Source organism: Hypanus sabinus, chromosome 19 (assembly GCF_030144855.1).
Source record: "Hypanus sabinus isolate sHypSab1 chromosome 19, sHypSab1.hap1, whole genome shotgun sequence".
Lineage (NCBI taxonomy): Eukaryota > Metazoa > Chordata > Chondrichthyes > Myliobatiformes > Dasyatidae > Hypanus > Hypanus sabinus.
The window spans coordinates 74,432,032-74,457,362 of NC_082724.1; the positions used below are offsets into that span (position 1 = coordinate 74,432,032).

The 25,331-nt window shown below is 44.1% G+C and overlaps 1 protein-coding gene across 1 annotated transcript in view; it reads left to right on the forward strand.

Annotated features, from left to right (window-relative positions):
• The first annotated feature begins 4,694 nt into the window (after positions 1-4,694).
• Positions 4,695-25,331, forward strand: part of LOC132378068 (SRSF protein kinase 3-like) — a 56,557-nt gene continuing 35,920 nt past the window's right edge. Inside the window, exons 1-2 of the mRNA XM_059944775.1 lie at positions 4,695-4,761; positions 9,970-10,082. The gene's annotated coding sequence lies outside the window, so the exon portion shown is untranslated. The remainder of the gene's footprint in view (positions 4,762-9,969; positions 10,083-25,331) is intronic.

Sequence of the window (25,331 nt, forward strand, 5' to 3'; positions counted from 1 at the left end):
GTACAGCCCTTTACCTAGATATTTGCCCATTGAGGTTCTGTACAACAAATCCATTCTGGGGTTCCAGGTGAACTGGAAAGGACCTTGGATGTAGGGCATAGAGGATACCTATGCAAGAGCCATTACACCGAAAACATCCCATAATTGATTCTTAGACAAAACCATAAGACCATAAAATACTGGAGTAAAATTAGACCATTTGGCCCATTGAATCTACTCCGCCATTTCATCATTGTGTAATCAATAGTCCTCTCAGCCCCAAATACCATCTATAAATTTGTTGGTAGAATCTCAGGTGGTGACAAGACGGGAGGGTGTAGAGGAGTGAGATATGCCAACTAGTGGAATGGTGCCGCAGCAAAAACCTGGCACTCAACGTCAGTTAGACGAAAGAGCTGATAGCGGACTTCAGGAAGAGTAAGACAAAGGAACACATGCCAATCCTCATAGAGGGGTCAGAAGTGGAGAGAGTGAGCAGTTTCAAGTTCCTGGGTGTCGAGGTCTCTGCAGATCAACTCTGGTCCCAACATATTGAGGTCGTCATTAAGAAGGCAAGACAGCAGCTATACTTTATTAGGAGTTTCAAGAGATTTGACATGTCAACAAATACACTCAAAAACTTCTATAGTTGTACCATGGTGGGCATTCTGACAGGCTGCATCACTGTCTGGTATGGAGGGACTACTGCACAGGACCAAAAGAAGCTGCAGAAGGTTGTAAATCTAGTCAGCTCCATCTTGGGTACTCACCTACAAAGTACCCAGGACATGTTTAGGGAGCGGTGTCTCAGAAAGGCAGCGTCCATCATTAAGAACCTCCAGCACCCAGGGCATGCCCTTTTCTCACAGTTACCATCAGGTAGGAGGTACAGAAGCCTGAAGGCACACACTCAGTGATTCAGGAACAACTTCTTTCCCTCTGCCATCAGATTCCTAAATGAATATTGAATCTTTGGACACTACCTCAAGTTTTTTTAAATATACAGTATTTCTGTTTTTGTACGTTTTAAATCTATTCAATATACGTAATTGATTTACTCAATTATTTATTATTTTAATTTATTATTTTAGAATATAGAACAATTCAGCACAGTACAGGCCCTTCGGCCCACAATGTTGTGCTGACCCTTAAACCCTGCCTCCCATATAACCCTCCACCTTAAATTTCTCCATATACCTGTCTAGTAGTCTCTTAAATTTCACTAGTGTATCTGCCTCCACTACTGACTCAGGTAGTGCATTCCATGTACCAACCACTCTCTTAAGTAAAAAACCTTCCTCTAATATCCCCCTTGAACTTCCCACCCCTTACCTTAAAGCCATGTCCTCTTGTACTGAGCAGTGGTGCCCTGGGGAAGAGTTGCTGGCTGTCCACTCTATCTATTCCTCTAAATATCTTGTATACTTCTATCATGTCTCCTCTCATCCTTCTTCTCTCCAGAGAGTAAAGCCCTAGCTCCCATAATCTCTGATCATAATGCATACAGTCTAAACCAGGCAGCATCCTGGTAAATCTCCTCTGTACCCTTTCCAATGCTTCCACATCCTTCCTATAGTGAGGCGACCAGAACTGGACACAATACTCCAAGTGTGGCCAAAACAGAGTTTTATAGAGCTGCATCATTACCTCATGACTCTTAAACTCTATCCCTCGACTTATGAAAGCTAACACTCCATAAGCTTTCTTAACTACCCTATCTACCTGTCAGGCAACTTTCAGGAATCTGTGGACATGTACCCTCAGATCCCTCTGTTCCTCCACACTCCCAAGTATCCTGCCATTTACTTTGTTCTCTGCCCTGGAATTTGTCCTTCCAAAGTGTACCACCAAACACTTCTCCGGGTTGAACTCCAACTGCCACTTCTGCATCCTATCAATGGCTCTCTGCAATCTTTAACAATTTTCTACACTATCCACAACACCACCAACCTTTGTGTCATCTGCAAACTTGCCAACCCAGCCTTCTACCCCCACATCCAGGTCATTAATAAAAATCACAAAAAGTAGAGGTCCCAGAACCGATCCTTGTGGGACACCACTAGTCACAACCCTCCAATCTGAATGTACTCACTCCGCCACGACCCTCTGCTTTCTGCAGGCAAGCCAATTCTGAATCCACCTAACCAAACTTCCCTGGATCCCATGCCTTCTGACTTTCTGAATAAGCCTACCGTGTGGAATCTTGTGAAGTGCCTTACTAAAATCCATGTAGATCACATCCACTGCACTACCCTCATCTATATGCCTGGTCACCTCCTCAAAGAACTCTATCACGCTTGTTAGGCACGATCTGCCCTTCACAAAGCCATGCTGACTGTCCCTGATCAGACTATGATTTTCTAAATGCCCATAGATCCTATCTCTAAGAATCTTTTCCAACAGCTTTCCCACCACAGACATAAGGCTCACTGGTCTATAATTACCCGGACTATCCCTACTACCTTTTTTGAACAAGGGGACAACATTCGCCTCCCTCCAATCCTCCGGTACCATTCCCATGGACAACAAGGACATAAAGATCCTGGCCAGAGGCTCAGCAATCTCTTCCTTCACCTCATGGAGCAGCCTGGGGAATATTCCGTCAGGCCCTGGGGATTTATCCATCCTAATGTATTTTAACAACTCCAACACCTCTTCTCCCGTAATATCAACATGCTCCAGAATATCAACCTCACTCGTATTGTCCTCACCATCATCAAGTTCCATCTCATTGGTAAATACTGAAGAGAAGTATTCATTGAGGACCTCGCTCATTTCCACAACCTCCAGGCACATCTTCCCATCCTTATCTCTAATCGGTCCTATCTTCTCTACTGTCAACCTTTTGTTCTTCACATAATTGAAGAATGCCTTGGTGTTTTCCTTTACCCTACTCGCCAAGGCCTTCTCATGCCCCCTTCTTGCTCTCCTTAGCCCCTTCTTAAGTTCCTTTCGTGCTACCCTATATTCCTCAATAGACTCATCTGAACCTTGCTTCCTAAACCTCATGTATGCTGCCTTCTTCCACCTGACTAGATTCTCCACCTCACTTGTCACCCATGGTTCCTTCACCCTACCATTCTTTATCTTCCTCACCAGGACAAATTTATCCCTGATATCCTGCAAGAGATCCCTAAACATCGACCACACGTCCATAGTACATTTCTCTGCAAAAACATCATCCCAATTCACACCCACAAGTTCGAGCCTTACAGCCTCATAATTTTCCCTACCCCAATTAAAAATTTTCCTGTCCTCTCTGATTCTATCCTTTTCCATGATAATGTTAAAGGCGTGATAATGTTATAGGCATATATTACATATTTCATTGAACTGCTGCTGCTAAGTTAACAAATTCCACGTCACATGCCGGTGATAATAAACCTGATTCTGATTCTGATTTTGCACAGAGTGGTGAGTGCGTGCAATGGGCTGCCAATATCAGTGGTGGAGGCGGATACAATAGGATCTTTTAAGAGACTCCTGGATGGGTACATGGAGCTCAGAAAAATATAGGGCTATGGGTAGCCCTAGGTAATTTCTAAGGTAAGGACATGTTCGGAACAGCTTTGTGGGCCAAAGGTTTGTATTGTGCTGTAGGTTTTCTTTGTTTCTATGTTTCTGTTACTCTACATTAAGACAATTTTTGCAATTTTTACTCTGCAGTTTCTTATGAAAGCAATATCGTTTTGTTTTTGAGGATTGAACTTGAGGGTATGGGCCATAGAATATTATGGGCAGCCTTGAATGGAATTATCTGGCTTTCTAAATCTTTAGTTCTAACAGATTAAATTGGTTCCTTATCAGATTTTATTCATGTTTTCCATTTTGATCCATTTAAGGTGATTACAATTTTCTTGTTGTGGCCTTTATTATCTTGCCCAGGAGAGATACCATCTGTTCAAGTTGCCACTAGATAAAAATATCACAGGCGAGTGTGAGTATCAGTGTGTGTATTCACCTTATAACAGGACAGTCCAACGATCCACTCCACACCCTCTGCAGCCAACTGGCTGCTATCTGTGGTCAAGTCTATTCATGTAACAGTTGGTGGAGAATGTGGAAGGAATGTACTAGTTCTGCCAACTGCCTGCTGTCGATGCTGTGGTCTGTTAGTGATACAAATGCAGGGATTACAATCAGTGGCCTATTATTAGGTATACCTTTCACCTGCTCATTAAGGCAAAAAGCTAGTCATCAACTCAATGTATAAAACACATGCAGACATGGTCAAGAGGTTCAGTTCTTGTTCACATCAAACATCAGAAAGGGGAAGAAATGTGATCTAAGTGAGTTTGACAGTGGAGTGATTGTTGGTGCCAGACGGGGTGGTTTGAGTATCTGAGAAACTGCTGATTTCCTGGTATTTTCACACACAACAGTCTCAAGGGTTTTCAGAGAATGGTGCGAGAAACAAAAAGACATCCAGTGGGCAATAGGAATGTGGGTAAAAATGCTTTGTTAATGAGAGAGCTAAGAGGAGAATGGCCAGACTGGTTCAAGCTGACAGGAAGGTAACAGTAACTCAAATAAAAATGCATTACAACAGTGGTGTCAGAAGAACATCCCTGAATACACATCTTCAGGAACAGCTCTATTTCCATCTTTAATATCTCTGTTTTTCCCTTTCAGGTTCTTTTGAAGACCCTGTCCTGGAATTACATGCTGACTTCAGTTCTTTGCAGGAATGGGACCCGCTCTCAGGGTTTCAGACTGGCCTAAGAGCTTAGCTCACCTTTGGAGGTCCAGGATCTAGTGGCTCTGGAGATGAGCGGATTGGAGGTTGGTGTCCTGGCAGGAAATCGATGTGTTATAGGAGTCAGAAGATCTCAGCTGTGTGCCCGGAGACCTGAGATCTTTGGGCACAGAACTCAGAAAAAGTGATGCAACGGACTTTTAACATCGTAAACCAACGAGTTGTTTGTTGTGTCTCCCCTCTCGCTGTGAAACAGACATCGCTGTCTTCCTTATTAGGGAGAGAGAGAGAGCCTGTGGTATGTCGAACACCGGGTGAACAAGTAGTCTTTGGGATACTGCAAGTCTGTGTCTTTGCTGTTGCTTTGTTGGTGGTGGGTGCCGATACATTTTTGCTGGTGGGGGCAGGGGGGAGGGGGGATTGTTGGTTGCTGCTGCTTATGCATGGGAGGGAGGGGAGCTGGGGGGGAGACTTTGGTGTTCTAACATTTAACTGTCATTCATTCTTTTGGGGCACTCCTCTGCTTTCGTGGATGGTTGCAGAGAAAAAGCATTTCAGGATGTATATTGTATGCATTTCCCTGACATTCAATGTGCCTTTGAAACATGTTGAATCCTGAAGTGTATGGGCCACAAAGGGGCATAAAGAGAGGGTACCTAATAAAGTGGCCACTGAACATATATAGAAGGTAGCAAATAATTCAAAAAATAGATAGCAGTATGCATGAAGATAACGATGTATTAACATGCTTTCCATATTGAAATTTGAAAATCATGCAACTGTTAACAGAATAAAGACTGCCGTTTGTTTCAAAGGATTTTAATTGCTCGCATTTTCAGTATGGTGAACGGTGTGAGATGAGGCGTTGATCACCTCAACAGAAAAGAATGGGTAGAGAGTCATACAACATCACTGCACTGAAACAGGACTTTCAGCCCATCTAGTCTGTGCTAAACCGTGAATCTGCCTAGTTCCATCCATCTGCACCTGGATCACAGCCCTCCATTCCTCTCCCATTATATATCCATCCAGATTTCTCTTAAATGTTGCAATCGAACCTACACATCCCCCACCTGTGCTGGCAGCTCATTCCAAACTCTCACAATTCTCTGTGAAGAAATTCCCTCTCGTGTTCTCATTAAGCTTTTCACCTTTCAAACTTAACCCATGATCTCTAGTTGTAGTCTCACACAACCTCAGTGGAAAAAACTCTAATTTCAGTTTAGGAGATGGAGTGAATACTTGCACTAAATATCTAGCAGTTATGTGCCATCCTCTTTACCTACCACAGGAGTTCTCTGGGGTCATTTTGGTGGCAGTTTACATTCCATCTCAGACCAATGCCAAGCAGGCTTTAGATGATCTGAGCATTGGGATCAACATGCACAAAACAGCACATCCTAACGCCTTTACCATTGTTTTGGGAGATTTTAACCAGGCCATTATGAAAAAAATCACTAAGCAATTACCATCAACAGATCACTTGCAATACCAGAGGAAACAACACACTGGACCATTGTTACACCACCATCGAGAATGTCTGCAGTGCTATTCCAGGCCCTCACTTCGGGAAGTCTGATCACCCGGCTGTACTTTACTCCCTGAGTATAGTCAGAGACTGAAGACTGCAGCACCAGCAGTGAGGACCAAGAAGGTTTGGACAAAGGAAGCACAGAAGCACCTACAGGACTGCTTTGAATCGATGGTTGGGACTGTATTCAGGGATTCATCTACAAACCTGGATGAGTATGCTGCAGTTGTTAACAACATCATTAAAACCTGTGTGGATGTGTGTGCCCACAAAGACTTGCTGTATATTACTAAACAAAAAGCTGTGGATGAACCAGGAGATACATCGTCTGCTGAAGGCTAGATCTGTGGCATTCAAGTCTGGCGACCAGAAAACCAGGTATGATTTGCGGAGGCTAGTTCAAGGGCGAAGAGACAATTTTAAATGAGGTTGGAGGTGGCATCAGATGCATGGCAACTCTGGCAGGGTCTGCAAGATATTACTTCCTACAAAGCGAAACCCAATAGTATGAATGGCAGTGATGCTTCACTACCAGATGAACTCAATGCCTTCTATGCCCACTTTGAGCTGTGAAGATCCCTGCTGCACCTGGTGACCCTGTGATCTCTGTCTCAGAGGCCGATGTTAGGCTGTCTTTAAAGGGGGTGAACCCTTACAAGGTAGAAGGTCCCGATGGAGTACTTGGTAAGGCTCTGAAAACCTGTGCCAACCAACTAGTGGGAGTATTCAAGGATATTTTCAATCTCTCACTGCTACGGGTGGAATTTCCCACTTGCTTCAAAAAGGCAACAATTATGCCTAAGAAGAATAATGTGGGCTGCCTTAATAACTCTCACCCAGTAGCATTCACATCAACAGTGATGAAATGCTTTGAGAGGTGGGTCATGACTAGACTGAACTCCTGCCTCAGTAAGGACCTGGACCCATTGCAATTTGCCTACATCACAATAGGTCAATGGCAGAAGCAATCTCAATGGCTCTCCATACAGTTTTAGACCTCCTGAACAACACAGACACCCATGTCAGGATGCTGTTATCGACTACAGCTCAGCATTTAATACCATCATTCCCACAATCCTGATTGAGAAGCTGCAGAACCTGGGTCTCTGTACCTCCCTCTGAAATTGGACCCTAACCAGAGGACTACAATCTGTGTGGATTGGTGATAATATCTTCTCCTCACTGACGATCAACACTGGAGCACCTCAGGGGTGTGTGCTTAGCCCACTGCTGTACTCTCTATATACACATGGCTAGGCATAGCTCAAATACCATCTACAAATTTGCTGACGATACAGCCATTGTTGGTAGAATCTCAGTTGGTGACAAGGGGGCATACAGGAGTGAAAAATGCCAACTAGTGGAGTGATGCCACAGCAAAAACCTGGCACTCAACGTCAGTTAGACGAAAGAGCTGATTATGGACTTCAGGAAGAGTAAGACGAAGGAACACATGCCAATCTTCATAGAGGGATCAGAAGTAGAGAGAGTGATCAGCTTCAGGTTCCTGGGTGTCAAGATCACTGAGGATTTAACCTGGTCCCAACATAGCAATGTAGTTATAAAGAAGGCAAGACAATCACTATACTTTATTAGGAGTTTGAAGAGATTTGGCATGTCAACAAATACACTCAAAAACTTCTATAGATGTACAATGAAGAGCATTCTGACAGGCTGCATCGCTGTCTGGTATGGAGGGGCTACTGCACAGGACCAAAAGAAGCTGCAGAGGGTTGTAAATCAAGTCAGCTCCATCTTGGGTACTCACCTACAAAGTACCCAGGACATCTTCAGGGAGCGGTGTCTCAAAAAGACAGTGTCCAATATTAAGGACCTCCAGCTCCCAGGGCATGCCCTTTTCTCACTGTTACCGTCAGGTAGGAGATACAGAAGCCTGAAGGTACACACTCAGTGATTCAGGAACAACTTCTTCCTGTCTGCAATCCCATTCCTAAATGGACATTGAATCCTTGGCCACTACCTCACTTTTTTAATATACAGTATTTCTGCTTTTTTGCACATTTTTAAAATTTATTCAATACATGCATACTGTAATTGATTTACTTGTTTCTTAATGATTATTATTTAATGATTTTTTTTTCTCTTCTAGATTATGTATGGCATTGAGCTGCTGCTGCTAAGTTAACAAATTTCATGTCACACGACAGTGATAATAAATCTGATTCTGATTCTGATCATTGTACTGACTTCTTATAAATTAGTTAATATTATATAAGGTATTTAATATAAAATGTTATATATTATGAAGCCCTCCATTGGTCAGGGTTGACCATGGATGTTGCATCCTTGCTGTTGTATGCAAGCCAGGCCAGGGCAGTTATATGTTATATAAAATAAAACAGGATATTCTGAAAATATTCAACATTCAGAGTTATAGTTTCAGATTAATGATGTCACAGAAACATCCCAGTGTTTGAGATCATCTCCATTTCAGAGAATCTTTGAAGAGGAAGGAAGATCTGGCTGCATTATGGCCTGGTATGGGAACACCAATGCCTTTGAATGGAAAATCCTACAAAAGGTAATGGATCCGACCCAGTACATCATGAGTAAAGCCCTACCAACAGTTGAGTATATCTACATGAAACGTCACCCTAGAAAAGCAGCATCTATCATCAAGGATCGTCACCACCCAAGCCATGTTCTTTTCTTGTTGCTGCCATCACGTAGAAGATTGGCTACGGTTGAAAACACTGACTATAGTCTTTGTGGGAATGAGACCCGCTCCTGGGGTTCCGTGATCGGCCGTTGTTGTTCCGCATGCCAAAGGCTTGGCTTAAGAGTCCAGCTCGGATTTGGAAGCCTCTGATCTTGGTGCTCTGGAGACAGGCACACCGACAGTCGTTGTCACAACTGGAGACCCGTGTGTCGTCGGGGGATTTGGGTTATCTGCGACTGTGTGCCTGGAGCCCTGGGTTTTTTTTGTGATCTACAGGCATAGAGCTCAAAAAACGTGACCGAACAGACTTTTAGTGAGTTGTTTGTTATGTCTCTCAGCTCGCTGGGAAAATGGAGACATCTCTTCCTCCCTTATTAGGGAGAAAGAGAACCTGTGGTATGTTGACTACCAGGTGAAACACAAAGTCTTTGGGATATCTGCAAGTCTGGTGTCTTTGCTATTGCTTTCCATTCTCTTGAGTGCCTGGTGGTGGGTACCAATGTTTTTTTTTTGCCGGTGGGTGGGGGGAAGTGTTGCTCGCTGCTGCTTACGCACGGGAGGAAAGGGAGTTGAAGGGGTGACTTTGAGTTTCTAGCATTTGACTGTCGTTCATTCTTTGGGGCACTCCTCTGTTTTTCGTGGATGGTTACGAAGAAAAAGCATTTCAGGATGTATTTTGTATCCGTTTATCTGATATTAAATTGTACCTTCGAACCTTTGAAGGCACAAGAGTCTCAGGACTCGCACCACCAGGTTCGAGAACAGTTACTTCTCCTCAACCATCAGGCTCTTGAACAAAAGGAGATAACGACACTCATTCTATTTCTGGTGTTCCCACAACCAGTAACCCTACTTTAAGGACTCTTTATCTTGTTATTTCATGCTCCTGTTTTTATTGCTATTGATTTATATTTGCATTTACAAAGTCTGTTTTTCATTGATCCTGTTTATAGTTAGTGTTCTATAGACTCGCTGAGTATGCCTGCAGGAAAAAGAATCTTAGGATGGTATGTGGTGACATGTGTGTACTCTCATAATAAATCTTACGTCGAACTTTGAACTTCAATGATTAATCCTTCACAGCTTCAAGATGTGCCAAAGGACTTCACAGTCAATTTGAAGTATGTTCACCCTTGCACGGGAGGGAAATGAAATGGCCGATTTACACACAGCCAGCACCCTCAATCAACAATGAGGTTAGTTATCATGCTGGAACTTCTATCACACCTATTTTGGGTGTTAATCTGGACTAAGTGTTCAAATCTCTGAATGGAGCTATGAGTCCATAACCTTTGATGAAAGGTAATGACTGCTACCATTGAGACAAGAAGTGCAATCACTTGAGTCAGGAATGATGTTCTCCTAAGGGGTTGTCTGTTCGTAGGTCCTCAGGTGGTAGTAGAGGTTGATCCGGGATCCACATACTCTGAGGGGCTTCCAGACCTCACAATTCTCCCCGTTCACCACTTGCTGATCACCAAGGGACATAATCCAAGATGCTAGGGTGGATTCCTGTAATGTCTGGGCACTGTTTAATGTTGGGAGGCTGATGCACGGGCAGCCACCGCACAGTTCTTGACAAATTGGGGTAAGGGACTTCTCTACAACAAGGTGCCAAGACTTACGCACTGCAACATATGTGATAACTAAATTCATGTTCAAAATTAATCTTTTGAATTAAAGCTGAGCTCAGTTATTCTCTATTCTCTTTTTTCTCCAGTTCACCTACTCTCGTATTTCTAACGGCCTAAATTCCAGCAGAATATTTAAGTCTACCCATCAGAATGGCTTGTAAAGCTGAAACAAGCAGACTGCTTTCTAAAGATTTTTATAGGTGATGCAGAGGTAATTTAATTTAACGTGTAAAGGAAGACACAGAGCACCCTGTAAGAATAGGCCTGATTAATTTTTGTTGAATCTGAATCTGATGTTTTATTCATTTTGTCCACAAACTTGGCAATATGACAAGGATTAGGGCAATAGGGTCAGAACCACCGTCCCACTCCACTTTCTGTATTTATTGATGTACGCCATCTCTTGTTACTGGGACATGCACCCATTTTAACTCATATTTTCCCTAACAGAAATTAATCCCTATCTACTAACTAAAACCCAAGTCTTAATATGGGCCTTAACATTTGTATGTATGTTGAGCTATTTTCTGTTTAACCTTATTTCCTGCGCACGGACTGTTTGAACTGCTTCCGTCTGGTAGGCGCTTCAGATCCCTCCAGACTAAGACTAATAGGTACTGGAGAAGTTTTTTCCCTACTGCGGTCACTTTGCTGAACAGTTAACTGTCGGTTAACTATAGACAATAGACAATAGGTGCAGAAGTAGACCATTCGGCCCCTCGAGTCTGCACCGCCATTCTGAGATCATGGCTGATCATTCACTATCAATACCCAGTCCCTGCCTTGTTCCCATATCCCTTGATTCCCCTATCCATCAGATATCTATCTAGATCCTTCTTGAAAGCATCCAGAGAATTGGCCTCCACCATCTTCCGAGGCAGTGCATTCCACACCTCCACAACTCTCTGGGAGAAGAAGCTCTTCCTCAACTCTGTTTTAAATAACTGACCTCTTATTCTCAATCCATGCCCTCTGGTACTGGACTCTCCCATCATCTGAAACATATTTCCTGCCTTAATCCTATCAAACCCTTTAATTATCTTAAACGTTTCAATCAGATCCCCTCTCAATCTCCTCAATTCCAGCGTGTACAAGCCCAATCTCTCCAATCTCTCTGCGTAAGACAGCCCTGCCATCCCAGGAATCAACCTAGTGAATCTACGCTGCACTTCCTCAATTGCCAGAATGTCCTTCCTCAAACCTGGAGACCAAAACTGTACACAATATTCCAGGTGTGGTCTCACCAGGGCCCTGTACAAATGCAAAAGGACATCCTTGCTCTTGTACTCAATTCCCCTTGTAATAAAGGCCAACATTCCATTTGCCCTTTTCACTGCCTGTTGCACTTGCTCATTCACCTTCATTGACTGATGAACTAGGACTCCTAGGTCTCTTTGCATTTCTCCCTTACCTAACTCTACACCGTTCAGACAATACTCTGCCCTCTTGATCCTGCTTCCAAAGTGCATAACTTCACATTTATTCACATTGAATGACATCTGCCAAGTATCTGCCCACTCACCCAGCCTATCCAAGTCTCCCTGTATTCTCCTAACGTCCTCTTCGCATGTCACACTGCCACCCAGTTTAGTATCGTCAGCAAACTTGCTGATATAGTTTTCAATGCCCTCATCTAAATCGTTGACATAAATCGTAAAGAGCTCTGGTCCCAATACAGAGCCCTGTGGTACCCCACTAGTCACCTCCAGCCAGTCCGAGAAACACCCATTCACTGCTACCCTTTGCTTTCTATCTGCCAACCAGTTTTCTATCCATGTTGAAACCCTGCCCCCAATGCCATGAGCTCTGATTTTACCAATCTCCTATGTGGCACCTTATCGAATGCCTTCTGAAAATCTAGGTACACTACATCCACTGGCTTACCCTCGTCTAGCATCCTTGTTACACCCTCAAAAAACTCCAACAGATTAGTCAAGCATGATTTGCCCTTGGTACATCCATGCTGGCTCGGCCTAATCCTATTACTGCCATCAAGATGTGTCACTATTTCGTCTTTAATAATGGACTCAAGCATCTTCCCCATGACTGACGTTAGGCTAACAGGGCGATAGTTCTCCATTTTCTCCTTCCCTCGCTTCTTGAAAAGTGGGATAACATTAGCCACTCTCCAATCTTCAGGAACTGATCCTGAATCTAAGGAACATTGGAAAATGATTACCAATGCATCCGCAATTTCCTGAGCCACCTCTTTTAGAACCCTCGGATGCAGACCATCTGGACCCGGGGATTTATTAGCCTTCAGTCCTACCAGTCTACTCATCACAGTTTCTTTCCTAATGTCAATCTGTCTCAATTCCTCTGATATCTTATGACCCTGGCCCATCCATACATCTGGGAGATTGCTTGTGTCCTCCCTGGTGAAGACAGATCTAAAGTACGCATTAAATTCTGTTGCCATTTCCCTGTTTCCCATAACAATTTCTCCCAATTCATTCTTCAAGGGGCCAACATTGTTCTTAACTATCTTCTTTCTCTTCACATAGCTAAAAAAGCTTTTGCTATCCCCTTTTATATTCCTGGCTAGACTGAGCTCATACCCGATTTTTTCTCTCTGTATTGCTTTTTTAGTTAAGATCTGCTGTTCCTTAAAACTTTCCCAATCATCTGTATTCCCACTCATCTTAGCCCTGTCATACTTCTTTTTCTTTAATGCTATACAATCTCTGACTTCCTTTGTCAACCATTGTGGCCCCTTCCCCCTCTTTGAATCCTTCCTTCTCATTGGAATGAACTGCTTTTGCATCTTTTGTATTATCCCCAAGAATATCTGCCACTGCTGATCCACTGTCTTTCCTGCCAGGGCATCCGCCCATTTAACTTTGGCCAGCTCTTCCCTCATGGCTCCGGAGTCTCCTTTATTTAATTGCAACACTGACACCTCTGATCTGCCCTTATCCCTCTCAAATTGTAGATAAAAACTTATCATGTTATGATCACTACTTCCTAATGGCTCCTTTACTTCAAGATCACTTATCAATTTCTGTTCATTACACATCACCAAGTCCAAAATAGCCTCGTTCCTGGTTGGCTCAAGCACAAGCTGTTCCAAAAATACATCCCTTAGACACTCCACAAACTCCCTATCCTGGGGTCCAGCACCTACCTGATTCTCCCAGTTCACCTGCATGTTGAAATCTCCCATAACGACTGCATTACCTTTAGCACATGCCAATGTTAACTCCCTAATCAACTTGTACCCAATATCCACGCTACTGTTTGGGGGCCTATACACAACACCCATTAGGGTCTTTTTACCCTTACTGTTCCTCAGCTCAATCCACACAGACTCTACTTCCCCTGTTCCCAAGTCACCTCTTGCTAAGGACTGAATCTCATTCCTCACCAACTGGGCCACCCCACCCCCTCTTCCCATATTTCTGTCTCTACGATAGCACGTATACCCTGGTACACTCAATTCCCAGGCCTGATCCCCTTGCAGCCATGTCTCCGTTATCCCAACAATATCGTAGTTCCCCACTTTCATCTGAGCTTCAAGCTCATCTGTCTTATTTCTGACACTACGTGCATTCAAGTATGGAATTCTTAGCCCATTCCTCCTCTCTTTGCTTAAAACACTGTCTATTGTACCTAACCCAGCTCCTTGAACTTCCATCGGGCTAATTGCACCTTGAATTTTGATGACCTTCTCAAGATCACCCAAACCTTCTACACATTTAACCCCATGCTCCTTTTGACCAACCCTCTGGATCTGGATCCCTGCCCCCTGCACATCTAGTTTAAACCCCCCCGAGCAGTACTGGCAAACATTCCTGCAAGAATGATAGTACCCCTCCGGTTCAGATGTAGACCGTCCCTTCGAAACAGATCCCAATGTCCCTGGAACAAAGACCAATTATCCAAAAACCTGAACCCTTCCTTCCTGCACCATGCTCTCAGCCTCGTATTAATGTGCATAATCATTCTATTCTTCACCTCACTCGCACGTGGCACAGGTAGCAATCCTGAGATTGTCACCCTGGAGGTCCTGCCTTTCAGCTTCACTCCTAACTCCCTGAACTCTCTAAGCACGACCCCCTCACTCACCTTACCTACATCGTTGGTCCCTACATGGACCACTACATCTGGGTTCATGCCCTCATTCTCAAGAATAGCCTGCACCCGATCTGAGATCTGGCACCAGGGAGGCAACATACCATCCGAGACTCCCGATCTGCCCCACAAAATCTCCTATCTGCCCCCCTGACTATAGAATCCCCTAAAACTATCGCTCTCTTCTCTTCCCTCCTCCCCTTTCTAGTTGAGGGTTCAACCTCTGTGCCAGAGGCAGGACCACTACAACTCATTCCTGGTAGGTCATCCCCATCAACAGTATCCAGTACGGTATACTTATTGTTAATGGGAATGGCCGCAGGGGTGCTCTGCTCTCTCTGCCTGCTCCCCCGCCTCTCTAGACCGTCACCCATCTGCCTACTTCTTGGTTATTTGGTGTGACTACCTCCTGATAACTCCTATTTATCTCTGTCTCTGCCTCCCAAATGATCCGTAGTTCATCCAGCTTCCGCTCCAACTCCCTAACTCGGGCTGATAGGAGCTGCAGCTGGACGCACCTTTTGCAGATGTGGTCATCAGGGACAACTGTGTTGACCCTGACTTCCCACATACTGCATACGGAGCACACCACACTCTGACTGTCTCCCCCATACCTGAACTGGATTAATAGAATAAGTCTGCTAACTGTCGGCTAACCATTACTTGGATTGCACTACCTGTATGTATAATCTATATTTTCATTTATATTTATCATTATTATTGTCATGAGCAGAGAGACAACATCTGCCGGAAGTAAATTCCTTGTATGTGCACAGGTACTTGGCAATTAAAGTCTGATTCTGATTCTGATATCTTAAGACATTTTATAATAGTTCAAAGTTATTGATTTCTAGAAAGTGTCATGTCTGTGTGTTTTTATTAAGAGGACCTGCCATCTCCTGTCTATAGAATTGTACTGTTAAAATGTCCAAACCATTCAGAAGAGTCAGAAAAATTTTTAAATTGCTCTTCCCAAATGACATGGAATGGCTTTAGAACAGTGTCTCTGACCTCTACCTCAGTATTATGTTACCCTTAAGTATTACAGTGTTGTCTGTAGAAGAGGTATCATCTGAGAGAAGTAAAGGCTGGATGGGGAGGGACTGCAATATTACCTGAGGCAAGCTCTCATGTTAATGCAACACGACAATTTTGTATTGTTTTGTATTTACTTTAACTGCAGTTTCCTCTTGTCAGTTACCTTAGCTGAGCGGTCAGGCAAGTGACCTTGTCCTCACTCTGTGACCAGCTGTTCAGTGGTAAAGTAACTCGAGGTGACTTGCGAGGAATTTCCCTGTCTACGTGTCCTTGTTTGTTCCAAGCCACGCTCATCACGTGGACTAACCTAGCCCTCCCAATATTGATACTGAGAATTTTACCACTCCAGTATTTTCCACATCCTTATTATCAGCAGATGTGGAGCATAGTAATCCTAATTAATCAATTACTTAGAGATACAGAACAGGCTCTTTTGGCACCACCCAGCAAACCACCTATTTAACCCTAGCCTAATCACGGGACAATTTACAATGACCAATTAACCTACTAATTGGTATGTCTTTGGACAGTAGTAGGAAACCCACGCAATCCACGGGAAGACTATACAGACAGTCCCTGGAATTGAACTCCCAAGTTCAGGACGCTCTGAGCTGTAACAGTATCGTGACGCAAAGTGAGCTTCGTTTGTCATGTGCACATTGAAACCCCGCACCACCGGTGAAAATGCATTGTGTTGAATCAATCGGTCTGACTGTGACTCCCTCCCACTGCTGTCCAGCCAGTGATAGTATCTCTATCTATTGGTGTGGTAACCATGGCCATACTGAGGTAACTACAGACTCCGCCCACTGTTTTAGACTATTTATCTTATCCTGCTGCTAGGTCGGCAGTGTGCAGCTTCCCGCCTGAGACAGCACTCCGTGTAAACTGAGGTTTCTTGTGGAAGACTGCTTTTTTCTTGCACTGTAAATCTAGAATAGGGCATTGTAAGGGGATATTCCTGTAAACTGATTACAGTGGAACTTTATTCCTGAGTTGTAGTTGCGGGGCCTCTTGAATGCCAGATCGAATTAGAGCGGTCACACTGACAGCAATTCTTCAGAGCGGACTTCTCCTGTTAGACGAGAACATTTGTGAATCCACACACTCGGAAAACGGTGAGTACAGTGGGACCAGGACCTAGTGAAAGTCTCATGTAATATAGGCCATGAAAGTCTCAAGGCGATCTAGACACTAGAATACTACAGCGAAGTACAGGCCCTTCAGCCCTCCATGTTGTGCAGCCCCATATATTCCTTTGAAAAAGTACTAAACCCACACTACCCTGTAACTCTCTAATTTTCTTTCATCCATGTGCCTGTCCAAGAGGCTCTAAAATACCCCTAATGTTTTAGCCTCCACCACCATACCTGGCAAGTCATTCCAGGCACCCACAACCCTCTGTGTAAAAAAGACTTACCCCTGATGTTTCCCCTAAACTTCCCTCCCTTAATTTTGTACATATGCCCTCTGGTGTTTGCTATTGTTGCCCTGGGAAACAGGTACTGACTATCCACCCTATCTATGCCTCTCATAATCTTGTAGGCCTCTATCAAGTTCCCTCTCATCCTTCTACGCTCCAAAGAGAGAAGTCCCAGCTCTGCTAACCTTGCTTCATGTGACTTGCTCTCCAAACCAGGCAACATCCTGGTAAATCTTCTCTGCACCCTCTCCATAGCTTCCACATCCTTCCTATAATGAGGTGACCAGAAATGAACACAACACTCAAGTGCGGTCTCACCAGAGATTTGTAGAGTTGCAACATGACCTCTCTACTCTTGAACTCAGTCCCCCTATTAATGAAGCCTAGCATCTGCTGAACATTGTTGGCATGGCGACACTGTGAGCTCTCCCCAGTGCATGCTTAGGTGATGTTGGTTGTTGCTGTATTTCACAGTATGTTTTGACGCGTATGTGATAAGTCAATGAATCTGAATTTGAATGGGCTGTTTGACCCATTGCAGAACAGTGTATAAATGGCAAGTTGTATTAACATGGTGTCTTAGATACTTCTCAGATAAACTTATGACCTTTAATAGGTCAGTACCCTAAAATATGTAGCTTATTGTATTACAAGTTGTTCTGCACTTTGCAGTTTCCACTTGTCAGTTGTCATTGGCAACTGAAATATCAAGGAGTTGGCTTCAAGCTCACTCTGTGACTGACAGCACAGCAGCAGAGTCAACTTGAGGTGACACCTGACAATTTCCACACTCTGGCCACGTTATTAGGCGCTCCCAGTTGCTAATGAGGTGGCCTTTAAGTGTACCTTTATGGTCTTCTGCCTCCACCTCAAGGCTCAAAAAGTTGTACACACAAAGTACTCTGCAGATGCTGGGGTCAAAGCAACACACACACCATGCTGGAGGAACTCAGCAGCTTGGGCAGCATCCGTGGAAACAGTCAGCGTTTTGGACCGAGACCCTTCGTCAGGACTGAAGAGGGAGGGGGCAGGGGCCCTATAAAGAAGGTGGGGGGGGGTGGAGGGTGCCAGGTGAAAAACCAGTAAAGGGAAAGATCAAGGGGTGGGGGAGGGGATAGGCAGGAAAGGTGAAGGAGGAATGTAAGAGGAAAGCACTATGGATAGTAGATGGAGGTGGAACCATGAGGAGGAGGAGGGAATTACTGCTGGAGGAGGAGGCAGAATGAAACTGGGATGGGGGAAGGGAGGGGGAGGGAATTACTGGAAGTAGGAGAAAGTAATGTTCATGGCAAGGGGCTGGAGACTACCCAAACAGTATATGTGGTGTTGCTCCTCCAACCCGGTTTGGCCTCATGGCAGTAGAGGAGGCCATGTATGGACAGATGTGACTTCTGGCAATTTCCCCCTCCCTCTCCATCATTCCCCATTCCTGTTTCCTTCACTCACCTTATCCCCTTGTCTGCCTCTGGTGTTCCTCTCCCTGCGCCTTCGTCCATGGTCTTAACTTCATAAGATATAGGAGCTGAATCAGGCCATTTCACTCATCAAATCTGCCCTGCCATTTCCTCATGACTTAATCCCTTCTGACCCCATGTCACCTCTTTCTAGTGATTTGATTTCATTTTTTTTTAGCAACAGCAACACCCCCTTCCTGCCTGTCCTTTTGATACAATGTGCATCCTTGGACATTAAAGTCGCAGCTGTAATCTTTCAGAAGTGATTCTGTGATTTCTACTCTGCAACTGTGCTGCGAGTTTATCTTCCTTGTTCTGTATACTGCGTGCATTCAGATACAACACCTTCAGTCCCCTTTTCAAATTTGTCTGACTTTCACTTGCAACTCATCCTGTTGACTGCAATTTTGCCCTAACTCCTCACTGCACTGCTTCTGTCTCTATCAGTAAACCAGCTACCTCGTCTCCAGCACCGTTACCCGCCTTTCCTCCGATATTTCTTGCATTGAAATATATGCAGCTCAGGACACTAGTCACACCATGCTCAGCCTTTTGATTCCTGACTTTGTCTGAGGTCTTACCAACATCTCGACTTAATGAGGTAGTGTTCATTGGTTCAATGTCCATTTAGAAATTGGAAGGCGGAGAGGAAAACGCTGTTCTTGAGTGTGTGCCTTCAGGCTTCTGTACCTCCTACCTGATAACAATGAGAAGAGGGCAAGTCCTGGGCGGAGGGGGTCCTTGATGATGGAAGCTGCTTTTCTGAGGCACTGCTCCTTGAATAGAACTCAGAGTACACTTTAACAGCTATGGACAAAGGGCAGTGTAGGTAGGCAGTATGGTACAAGGTCACAATGAAGTAGAGTGTGAGGTTGAGTCCAGCTTATCATGGTAGCAAACCATTTATTGTCTTGTTGTGATACATGCTTTCAGGCTTCTCAATCTTCTGACCAATAGAGACTTCCTGGGGTGATTTTGCTGACTGCTTTACTGAGACAGTTCATGAAGGAGAGGCTGGTTTCCTTGATATGCTGAGCTGTGTCAATAACTCTCTGGATTCTTGCAGTCACGTGTTGAACAGTTGCCACAGTAAACCATAATGCATCCAGGTAGGGTGCTTTCTGTGATAAACAGTGGTAAGGCATGCAAAACTCTGGATTTCAGAAGGATGAGGGGGCATCTGATCGAAGCCTATTGAATATTGAAAGATCGAGATATAGTGGATGTGGTGAGGATGTTTCCTGCTTTAGCTGAGTCTAGGACCTGAGAGCTCAGCCTCAGAATAGAGGAACGTCCACTTAGAACAGAGATGAGGAGGAATTTCTTTAGCCGGAGGGTGGTGAATCTATGAAGGCTAAGTCATTGAGTATATTTAAAGCAGACATTGATAGGTTCTTGATTAGACAAGGCATCAAAGCTTAAGGGCAGAACTAGGGGAACGGAGCTGAATGGGATGATAGGTCAGCCATGATGGAATGGTGGAGCTGATACGATGCCTCGAGTAGCCTCATACTGCACTTATATCCTATGGCCTAACGCATCAGTTCTACACCTGCTTCTTTTGCATACACTGAGAAGCAAAGAGTTAAACACTGGGCATACCAAGCAGCTTGAAGTGCATCTTATACAGCAGTTGTTTCCAGGAAACTGGAGATCACCAAGTTGGTAGTTCAGATGTCATGGATCAAACAGTCTCTTTCCCATCTGTAAATTGCAGGAATTCTTTGGTTAGGGATTAGTATAACCTGAAACCTGCTTCACTCTCTGGACATGCTGAAGGTGAGCTGACAATTAGTTTTGCTTGCTGCTTTTTTCCTGTAGAGCCTGAAGCTATATAAAATGTGGAGGCCACTAAAAGGAATGAAGAGCTGCAATGCAAGCTGTTCACTGATCCCTTGTTGATGTGAAAATATTCAGACAGAGCACCACACTGAGAAATTGGATAGTCAGTATATCCACCTCTTGCCTTCCCTCTCTATCTCTGTCATTGAGACGACCAGTGCAGAATCCAGAATCAAATTCTAACACTTCTTCTCTCAGCAGACTGATTGACTACATATTTCATGCAGCGACTTGGAGGTACACTAGGAAAGATTTTCCCTGTACCTTGCGCCCATACATAACCACAAGAAGAGGCAAATGAGCACTGACTATCAGTGTGTTCCAGGTTACCAAATAGCCCCATTGCATTTCCTTCAGCTATAATGGGTGTTTTCTAGTATTTTTTTTAAATTCCATCTTTGCTGGAGGCAAACCACAGGCAGAAGGGAAGTTGAAAAACTTAGAAACATAGAAAGCCTACAGCACAATGCTGTGCAGAACATGTACTTACTTTAGGAATTACTGAGGGTTACCCATAGCCCTCCATTTTTCTAAGCTCTATGTACCTATCCAAGAATCTCTTAAAAAGACCCTATTGTATCTGCCTCCACCACTGTCTCTGGCAGTCCATTCCATGCAATCACCACTCTGTGTTTTAAAAAAAAACTTACTCCTGATGTCTCCTCTGTACCTACTTCAAAGCACCTTGAAACTGTGTCCTCTCATGTTAGCCACTTCAGCCTGGGGGAAAAAGTCTCAGACTATCCACATGATCAATACCTCTCATCATCTTACATACCTCTGTCAAGTCTCCTCTCATCCTCTGCCACCCCAAGGAGAAAAGGATGAGTTCACTCAACCTATTCTCATAGGGCATTCTCCCCAATACAAGCAATATCCTTGTAAATCTCCTCTGCACCCTTTTTATGGTGTCCACATCCTTCCGGTAGTGAGGAGACCGGAACTGAACACAGTGGGGTCTGACCAGGGTCCTATAAAGCTGTAACATTACCTTACGTCTCTTGAACTCAATCCCACGGTAGATGAAGGCCAATACACCATATGCTTTCTTAAGTTAACCTGCACAGCAGCTTTGAGTGTCCTATGATCTCTCTGATCCTCCACAGTGCCAAGAGTCTTACCATTAATACTATATTCTGCCATCATATTTGACCTACCAAAATGAACCACCTCATACTTATCTGGGTTGGGCTCTGTCTGCCACTCCTCAGCCCAGTTATGTCCTGCTTTAACTCTGACAGCCCTCCACATTATCCACAACATCTCCAACCTTTGTGTCATCAGCAAACTTACTACCCACCTTTCTACTTTTTCATCTAAGTCATTTATAAAAATCACAAAGAGAAGGGTCCCAGAACAGATCCCTGAGGCACTCCACTGGTCACCGACCTCCATGCAAAATATGACCCATCTACAACCACTCTTTGCCTTCTGTGTGCAAGCCAAGTCTGGATCCACAAAATAACGTCCCCATGGATCCCATGCCTCCTTACTTTCTCAATAAGCCTTGCGTGGGGTACCTTATCAAATGCCTTGCTGAAATCCATATACACTACATCTACGGCTCTACCTTCATCAATGTGCTTAGTCACATCCTCAAAAAAATTCAATCAGGCTTGTAAGGCGTGACCTACCTTTGACAAAACCATGCTGACTATTCTTAATCATCTCTCCCAGTGTTCATAAATGCTGCCTCTCAGGATCTTCTCCATCAACTTACCAACCACTGAAGTAAGACTCACTGGTCTATAATTTCCTGGGCAATCTCCATTCCCTATCTTGAATAAGGAAGCAACATCTTCAACATTTGCAAAAGCTTCAGCACATCCTTTTTCTTAATGTCTATATGCTCAAGCTTTTCAGTCCGCTGTAAGTCATCGCTACGATTGCCAAGGTCCTTTTCAGTAGTGATTACGGAAGCAAAGTATTTATTAAGTACTTCTGCCTCCTCCACCGGTTCCATACACACTTTTCCACTGTTATACTTGATTGGTCCTATTCTCTCACGTCTTATTCTCTTGCTCTTCACATACTGGTAGAATACCCTGGGGTTTTCCTTATCCTGCTTTGCCAAGGCCTTCTCATGGCCCCTTCTAGCAATTTCATTCTTAAGCTCCTTCCTGCTAGCCTTATAATTTTCTAGATCTCTATCATTACCTAGTTTTTTGGACCATTCGTAAGCTTTTCTTCTTGACTAGATTTTCTACAGCCATTGTATATCATGGTTCCTGTACCCATCCTTTCCCTGTCTCATTGGAACATACCTATGCAGAATGCCTCTTAAATATCCCCTGAATATTTGCCACATTTCTCTGAGAACATCTACTCCCAATTTATGCATCCAAGTTCCTGCCTGATAGCTTCATATTTCCCCTTACTCCAGTTAAATGTTCTTTTGACTTGTCGGCTCCTATCCCTCTCCTATGCTATGGTAAAGGAGATGGGATTGTGATCACTATCTCCAAAATGCTCTCCCACTGAGAGATCTGACACCTGACCAGGTTCATTTCCCAATACCAGATCAAGTACAGCCTCTCCTCTTGTAGGCTTATCTACATACTGTGTCAGAAAACCTTCCTGAACACACCTAACAAACTCCACCCCATCTAAACCTCTCACTCTAGGGAGATGCTAATCAATATTTGGGAAATTAATTAAAATCTCCCACCACAAAGACCCTGTTATTATTGCACCTTTCCAGGATCTGTCTCCCTACCTGCTCCGCGATGTCCCTTTTACTATTGGGTGCTCTATAAAAAAAAAACACCCAGTACAGTTATTGAACCCTTCCTGTTTCTGACTTCCACCCACAGAGACTCAGTAGACAATCCCTCTATGGCTTTCTCCTTTTCTGTAGCTGTGACACTATCTCTGATCAACAGTGCCAGGTTCCCACCTCTTTTGCCTCCCTTCCTGTCCTTTCTGAAACATCTAAAACCTGGTGCTCTACATAGCCATTCCTGCCCCTGCACCATCCAAGTCTCTGTAATGGCCACTATATCAACGCTCCAAGTGTTGATCCACGCTCTAAGCTCATCTGCTTTGTTCATGATACTCCTGGCATTAAAATAGACACATCTCAAACCATTAGCCTGAGCACATCCCTTCTCTATCACCCTCCTATCCTCCCTCTCACTGCCTACAAGCTTTCTGTATTTGTGAGCCAACTGCCCTTTCCTCCGTCTCTTCAATTCAGTTCCCACCCCCCAGCAATTCTAGTTTAAACTCTCACCAATCGCCTTATCCTACCTGCCAGGATATTTGTCCTCCTTGCATTCAAATGCAACCCATTCTTATTGTCCAGGTCACATCTGCCCCAAAAGAGGTCCCATTGATCCAGAAATCAATGCAAACAAAAAGCATTTCAGGATGTATATTCTATACATTTCTCTGACATTAAACCTGACCTTAGATTCTTTGAAATCTGAATCTGTGCCCCCTGCTCCAATCCCTCAGCCACCTCTTCCACCTCACTCTATTCCTATGCTCACTGTCACATGGAACAGGCAGTAACCCTGAGGTTACTACCCTTGTGGTCCTGCTTCTCAGCTTCTTTCCTGACTCCCTGTAGTCTGCTTTCAGGACCTCCTCCCTTTTCCTACCCATGTTGTTGGTACTAATATATACCATGACCTTTGGCTGTTCACCTTCCCACTTCAGGATATCTTGGACGAGATCAGAAACATCCCAGACCCTGGCACCTGGGAGGCAAACTACCATCCGTGTTTTCTTCCTGCATCCACAGAATTGCCTGTCTGACCCCCTGACTACAGAGTCCCCTATCATTACTGCCTCCTTCTTCCCTTCCCTACCCTTCTGAGCCACAGGGCCAGACTCTGTGCAAGAGGCACGGCCACTGTTGCTTCCCCCAGGTAAGCTGTACCCCCCCCGCCCCCAACAGTACTCAAGCAAGAGTACTTATTATTAAGAGGGACAGCCACAGTAGTATTCTGTAGTATCTGACTCTTGCCCTTCGCTCTCCTGACTGTTACCCACTTATCTGTCTCCCGAGGCCCCGGTGTGACTACTTGCCTATAACTCCTCTCTATCACCTCCTCGCTCTTCCTGACCAGGCAAAGGTCACCGAGCTGCATCTCCTGTTCCCTAACCCCGTCCCTAAGGAGCTGCAGCTCGATGCACCTGGCACAGATGTGGCCGTGTGGGTGGGAGTCTCCCGGACTCCCCACATCTTACACCCATCACAGAACACCGGTCTCGCAGACATACTTCCAATTCCTATTTTTCACAAGTAACTGGCCGAACCTCGATGCGTTATCACTGAAGCCCTTTCAAAAGTTTAGAAAATCGCTCTGCTTTCAAAACTTCTTATGTTCTTTATGGTGATCCTTGTATCTTATTTACTCTTATTTCTGTGTTCAAGTTTTTGGACATCAATCCTAAAGGTATCTCTAAACTACCAAAAGGAACCTCAGGATTGTACGTGGTGATGTTGATAATAAACCTACTTAGAACTTTGAAGATCTTGTCATGAGGTTCACGGTTAAATTCTTTAATAGTGTCCTTGTGACACATCTGAGGGTATTTCACTAGAAAGATAATTGATCATTATTGTTTGCAGTTTGTACCTGTTAATCTTGCTGTGTTTCTATTATGTGTCACTGGTGGATATTTACCCCTTGCTGTTTCAGTTGGTAGTACTTTTATTTAAATAATGTAACATCCTTCCTCCTTCTCTTTTCCACTGCAATGAAAAGGATCAAGAGAATACAGGAAGATAACCTGATTACTTATTGTTGGTACTTAAATGGCTGATGAAATTGCCTGGTAAACTATTCATTTCAGGAGTAATTAAAGAAAGGTATTTAATGCTGATGACGCCCATATCCTGTCACAATAATCTGAACCACAAAAGATGTTGTACTGTTAATGATGATAAAACTCTGATTCCTCGCAGTATCATCATGATCAGTGCCACGGTAATGTAGCAGTTAGCACAACACTATTACAGCTTGGTGGACCGGA